The sequence below is a fragment of the Rhamphochromis sp. 'chilingali' genome (assembly GCF_963969265.1).
Source record: "Rhamphochromis sp. 'chilingali' genome assembly, chromosome: 20".
In the NCBI taxonomy this organism is placed as follows: domain Eukaryota; kingdom Metazoa; phylum Chordata; class Actinopteri; order Cichliformes; family Cichlidae; genus Rhamphochromis; species Rhamphochromis sp. 'chilingali'.
This window is the reverse complement of record NC_137947.1, coordinates 8,274,261-8,280,885: the sequence shown is the minus strand read 5'-3', so window position 1 is coordinate 8,280,885 and position 6,625 is coordinate 8,274,261.

The following is a 6,625-nucleotide window of genomic DNA, read 5'->3' as shown; positions in this document are numbered from 1 at the left end:
AGAATTGAAAAAAATAGATGGTACTGTTTTACAGTTTTGTCATATTGACTGAAGACAGATAAATAGACTATTCTCAGCTCTGTACAGTATGAGTGCCCATTAGAAGGGCATTATATGAGCTTCTGTTTGTGTGCACGCGCATGTATGGTTGATTATGCTATACTTAAATGTAAACCCAAAGAGTCAAAATAAAGTTTCAATAGATTCTTTGTTAAGAAACAGCTCTGAGCTCAGAGCAGCCGTGACACTTTACACTACTGTACATTGTTCCTGCCTGATTATTTATTATGTTGAGGCTAAGTGGTAAGCTGTGGCTTTTCACACATACAATCCTCTATAGGGCTCAGCGGCTGACCTCAGGCTGACCTGCTCACTCAGGCTTATCCTCTAATTTATGATTAGCACATTGCTCTCCTTTCTTTGATATAATCCGACCCAATGGTCTGGTTTTAACACCACAGGGGAACCAGAGGAGAGATTATAACCGATGGTGGATTAGCTATAGATAACCTACGGCCTTTTTAAGTCCCCTCTCCATCCACAGCAAAGGAAAAGTTATATCTGAAGCAACAGGCCTAAAGTAGTAAGGATATTTAGATTTCTGTTTCCCAGAAACAAAGTATCCAACCAAGCCTGTCTATATATAATTTTAAAAACCGCCTTTTGATTAGCTCCAGCCATCTGTGATGCTCTATGTACTAAAATACAATCTGCTAATTCTAAATTTCCAACCATGTTCCTGGTTTGTCAACCTGAAGGTGATGTTAGCACCATGCCCACGAAAACATTTGCTTTTCTCAAACAACCATACAATCTGTTAAGGTCACCATACTAGTTGCAGGTGTACCAGCAAATGCATCAACCTATAGCAAGCCAGATGTCTGCTACCAAAGCTCCGTCCCATAACCAACACAATGCTAGAGCTTTGTTGTGTAGTTTCTACTCCCCTGGGCTCAAATGCATGTAAACACAGTTTATGATTTGGCTTCACGTCAAGGTGTGGTTTTCCGAATATGTTTCCCTGATGGCTTGGACTTTTGCCTGAACTGATGGAGTAGTTGAAGAAAGGCATCCAAACCTTTTGGCCCAGTTACCAGGACCTTCTCACAGTTCCCCCCTCCTCTTCTCCTTAGTCGTGCTTCCTCACTTCTCTCTTTCGCATATGTGCAAACACACTCCCTGAGCACAGAGATACCATTGAGCGTGATTTGTGGGCACAGTTTGTGTGCTTTAATGGGCAAGAGGAGGCACCCGATCTTACTGCTGGCAGGCCCTGCGGGCTGTGGACTCATGAAGAAATTACTGTCAAAAGCCATCAGGGCTTTAATAGCCTCTGGCCCAGCCATGGCTTCCCCCTGGCCTTCAGAGGGGGTTCTGGTCTGTGGGTAAATAGCATGAGGACAGCGTGCACCCTGGGAGCCTCTCTCTTACTGCTTCCCCAGCAGTCCAGCCAGTATGGCAGAGCACGGTCTGACATTACACTCAAGAAAATGAATTGCTAGAGGAGGTGTGACTTTTTAATGAATGGGGTGCAAACGAAAAATAAGCAGCATAAAGGACTAGGTGAATTCACACAAGGGGCCTTTTCATACTTTACCTCCCCTCTGAATAATTCTTTTTGCTACAGTGGCTTAATTAGTGCAACTTTCTTAGTGGTTGTTTGCTTTCATTATACAATTTAAATGGGATTACTTTGTTCAAGTAAGCATAAATTGTGTGTACTGTTTTTATTGGAGCCTAAAGTGAGCTTAGGCAGGGTGAGTCCATAGAGTGTATGAGTGCATTTGGGAGACAAATACATGCTAATGCTAAATAAATAAAATAGGAAAATAGTGGTAAGTAGATTTTCTTTCTCCTTCATACAAAGACAGACAATCTATTTCCTATTCATACAGCTTTCTGTCATAATGTGCATCTGGAAAGTATTCACAGCGCTTCACTTGTTCCACATTGAGTCATGTCACAGCCTCAGTCCAACAAATTAAATTAATTTTTCATCTCAAAAATCTACACACGATATCCCATAATGCTTTAAATTTATTCTAAATAAATCATATATAAGATCTACATAAGTATTCACAGCCTTTGGTCAATACCTTGTTGAAGTACCCTTGGCAGCATGAACCTCAAATTATCTGAGTATGACACTACAAGCTTGGCAGACCTATTTTTGGGCAGCTTCTCCCATTCTTCTTTGCAGACTTTCTCAAGTGCCATCAGGTTGAATGGGGAGTGTGGGTGCGCAGGCATTTTCAGACTTATTAGCAGAGATGTTCAGCCAGGTTCAACACTGGGCTCTGGCTGGGCCACTCAAGCACATTCACAGAGTGGCCCTGAAGCCACTCCTTTGTTATTTTAGGTGTGTGTTTAGGGTCGTTGCCCTGTTTGAAGATGAACCTTTGAGGTCCAGACTGCAGGTTATCATCAAGGATGTCTCAGTACATTCATCTTTCATCTGCATTAATCTTTCCCTTGACCCTGACTAGTCTTCCAGTTCCTACTGAAACATCCCCACAGCATGATGCTGCCACCATGCTGCTTCTCTGTAGGGATGGTATTGGCCAGGTGATGAGCAGTGCCTGGTTTCCTCCAGACATGATGCTTGGCATTTAGGCTGGAGAGTTCAATATTTGTTTTATCATACCAGAGAATTTTGTTTCTCGTGGTCCAAGAGTGCTTCAGGTACCTTTTGGCAAACTCCAAGCAGGCTGTCATGTGACTTTTACTGAGGCATGGCTTCTGTCTGGCCACTCTACCATACAGGCCTTATTGGTGGTTTCAAACATCTTCCATTTACAGATGATGGAGGTCACTGTGCTCATTGGGACCTTCAATGCTGAAGAAACTGTAGAATTTTGAGGTGAAAAATTAATTTAATCCATTGTGGAATACGGCTGTAACTTGACAAAATGTGGAACAAGTGAAGTGCTGAGAATACTTTCCACATGCACTGTATTGTCATACACACATCAGACTTGTTTTCAAAACATTTAATATGGCCCTGTTTGCTTCAATTGTCTGCTTCAATCAGTCATCTGTAGTCTATAAACTTCCTGCACCAAAACACAAGTGTTGCTGTTGTCCAGAACTAGTTCAGCCTTCCTTGCTGGACACGGACACACACGGCATTAGTCACCCCTTCCGCACAGCCGACTGAGCGAGATAAAATGTTCTGCTATAGATAGAGCGCCGGCAGAGTCGAAGGAAAACTTGAAGGGAGCGTCATCTTCTGTGCTTTTAGGGTGAATTGTGATACTTTTCTCATTTATGTGTTCCAGCTGAATGGAGCGGCTGCCAAGTTCGGGATCTGGCCTGACATCAGAATTTCACAGGGAGATAAAGAGACTCTTGTTTTAAATTCCAATAGACAGAGTTATACACATGGTCTTCGCACCTACACACACCCACTAATTACACACACGGGCACACATTCGGAGAACAGAGGGAATGGACAGCAGATTTCTAAAAACGTGTGTTCATGACAACAATTATTGATTCAAGACTGATAAAGTCACAGTTTTATTGCATATAAACGTAAAATGGACACTATAAGTTTTGTGTCTGTTAATGTTTTTCCTTCCCAAAAATAAGCCTACAGATTTGGACATGATTTTTTCTTCCATTCTTGAATATTTGGGGGGATTAAAACCTCTGGGCCTGGGAGCTGGAGGGTTGGTGTGCATGCGGAGGGGGGTTACTTGTCCTTTAATCTCATTCTCAGTGTCCAACTTTGACATAGCAGTATTCCATTTGAGCCTGACCAGGGCTGAGAGTGGGAACCGCGTGCAAAGTACAACGAGAGAGAGAGAGGGAGGCAACCGAGGGTACTGGAGGTAATGAAGGTGGGAGGGAAGGAGGTGGGGAGCTGTCTGGCCTAAACCCAAGGGATTAACGGGGTGACTTCTCCTCTGGAATGTTCCACTGACAGCTAAGGCCCGCCCACCCACAGCTGCCTCCACCAGACAGGTGCACAGCCAAATCAAGGCAGGAGGTGGGTAGATGTGCGAAGGAGACAGAGTGCCTAAGGTGGTAAGGAGCAAAGCAAACATCCATGCCTAACCACATCAGCCTATAGAGCACCTGAAAACAGGCCGATCAATAACCATTTAAAGAAACTGCTAAAAACAATAGATAGAGGCAGAGGTTGACACACTTTGCAAACAATGCTTATAGTCACCTTCCTGAGCTGATTTAGTTGAGTCTGTGGCAAATCTAGAAAAGCAGCACAAACGTCTCGGCTGCTTTTCACACCAAAACAATGCCCATTTGTCTCAGTCCAGTCATTTCGTCGAGCTGTATACAAAGCAGACTTGGCATTTAGCAACACACACAACAGCGTAAGTGAATTCATTTGTCATGCCTTAATTTGTGTTTGGGAATGTACGAGATCTTGCCCCTGCTTGCTGTGCAGCGTTGAGTATTACTTTGCAAATATGGGAAACAAAGGATTTTTTTTTTGCTGTATTATTTCAGCGTTGTATTATTACCATATGGGTAAACACAAAAGGGTTTTAGTGACATCCTAAGGTTGTGCCCGAGGATGTTACAACAAAGGACAATAAACACTGCCGCTGATCTACAACAACCCTGTGTTCAGAAGTGAGGAAAAAAAATCCCTCACACATTTCCCTTTGAAGCCAGTGGGATTCCTGAAGGTAGTGGGACTGTGCTTCTAAGATGTTTGATTGATAGAGGGTCTGTGAAATCTGACTCTTTGTTTTGCGCTCTCTCCGGTGACCTGCCCTGTCATGCCTCCCCTGTTTCGAGAACCAGGTTGTCTGTCCCAACATCAGGTGAACGTTGGTGTGTGGAGGGGGCACGGCAACACTCAGGTGGTGAGGCTTTGAGGTCAAAGGTGATAAACCAGGATCACTCTGTTGGATGAACATCACAGACTTCTGGTTTGTTTGTTGCTAAGGAAAAAATAAACAAATAAAAAACAAGGGATCTGTCTAAAAGATTTGTACTTCCATTTAAGTAAAGCAGTAAATTATAAAGTAAAAATATTCACAACTGCTCTTCAAGGTACTTGCACTGTAGGTACGGTGTTTTTTTAATAGGGTTGCACGCTTCAGTGTCAGTGTTGGATGAGTGTGCCAATTTCATCTTTCATCATTTTACTCTTGGTAGAAGTTTTGGCAGTTTGCTAGTCTGAGACATTCTTGTGTGTGTTAACACAATGTCACAATCTTCCCAGGAGTGGATGTCCCAGAAAATTCACCCCCAGGTCAGACTGTGTAATGCTTAGAGAAATTGCAAAAACCCCAGAGCTACATTTCAGACTCTACAGGCCTCAATTAGAACGTTAAATGTTAAAGTTCATGACAGTACAGTGAGAAAAAGACTGAATAAGGATGGGTTGTTTGGAAGGGTTGCCATGAGAAAGCCTCTTTGCCATAACACAGAGCATGGCAGAACAACCTAGGTTTGCAAAGCTGCATCTGAACGCCACAAGACTTCTGGAGAGGACTTCTCAGAGTGATGCTATTTATTACTTATACTGTAATTCATTATTATCAGGCTGTCCTAAAAACTCCCTGATAAGCCTTCAGCTGATCCAGTAATCAGTAATCCAGTAAGGGACTAGAAAGAGAGACCATGTTTTCCCCCATACTGTTAAATCCAGAACTAAATTTGAAATCTTTCTCCTCATCATCACTCTCCATCGTATCATAAAAATGTCATAGTACCATATCACCCCAAGAGAGCACTTCACTCTCAGACTGCAAGCTAACTTGTGCTTCCCAGGATATTTCAAAGTACAATGGGAGGCAGAGCCTTCAGCTTTCAGATCCCACATATGTGGAACCAGCTCCCAGTTTGGATTCAGGAGATGGACACCCTCTCTACTTTTAAGATTAAGCTTCAAACTTTACTTTTTGATAGAGCCTATAGTTAGGGCTGGATCAGGTGACCTTTAATCCTCCCTTAGTTATGCTGCATTAAGCTTAGGCTGCTGTGAGCTTCCCATGATACACTGAACATTTCCTTCCCACTCATCTCTTTTCACTCTGTTTATACACCACTTTGCATTTAATCATTAGTTATTATTATTAATCTCTGGATCTCTTACACAGCGTGTCTTTTGTCCTGACTTCCTCCCATCACCCCCAACCGGTCGCAGCAGATGGCTGCCCCTCCCTAAGCCTGGTTCTGCTGGAGGTGGAGATTTCCTCCTGTTAAAGGGCAGTTTTTCCTTCCCACTGTCGCCAAGTGCTTGCTCAAAGGGGGTTGTGATTTGAGCTTTGTAAGTAAAACTGAATTGAATTGAAATTGAATTGAATGTTCTTTTGGCATTTGAGAACAAAGTGGAGATGTTTGACCATAATGCACAGTGCCACCCAAACAAAACACATCAGCACCCACCAGTGCACACTAACTCTCAAGCATGAAGGGCCGCAGGACCTGGGCACTTCACAGTCAACTCCTCTATATACCAAAGTACTCTAGAGTCAAATGTAACGACATCTGTCTGACAACATTGGTCGGACCTTAAAACAGCTGTGCATAAATGAATGCCTGCAAACCTCAAAGAACTACGGGAGATAATAAAGTGACAGTAAAATGATTCAGGTTGATGCTGCTAAAGGTGGTTCTACGAGCTACTAAATCATGGGGAGTATTT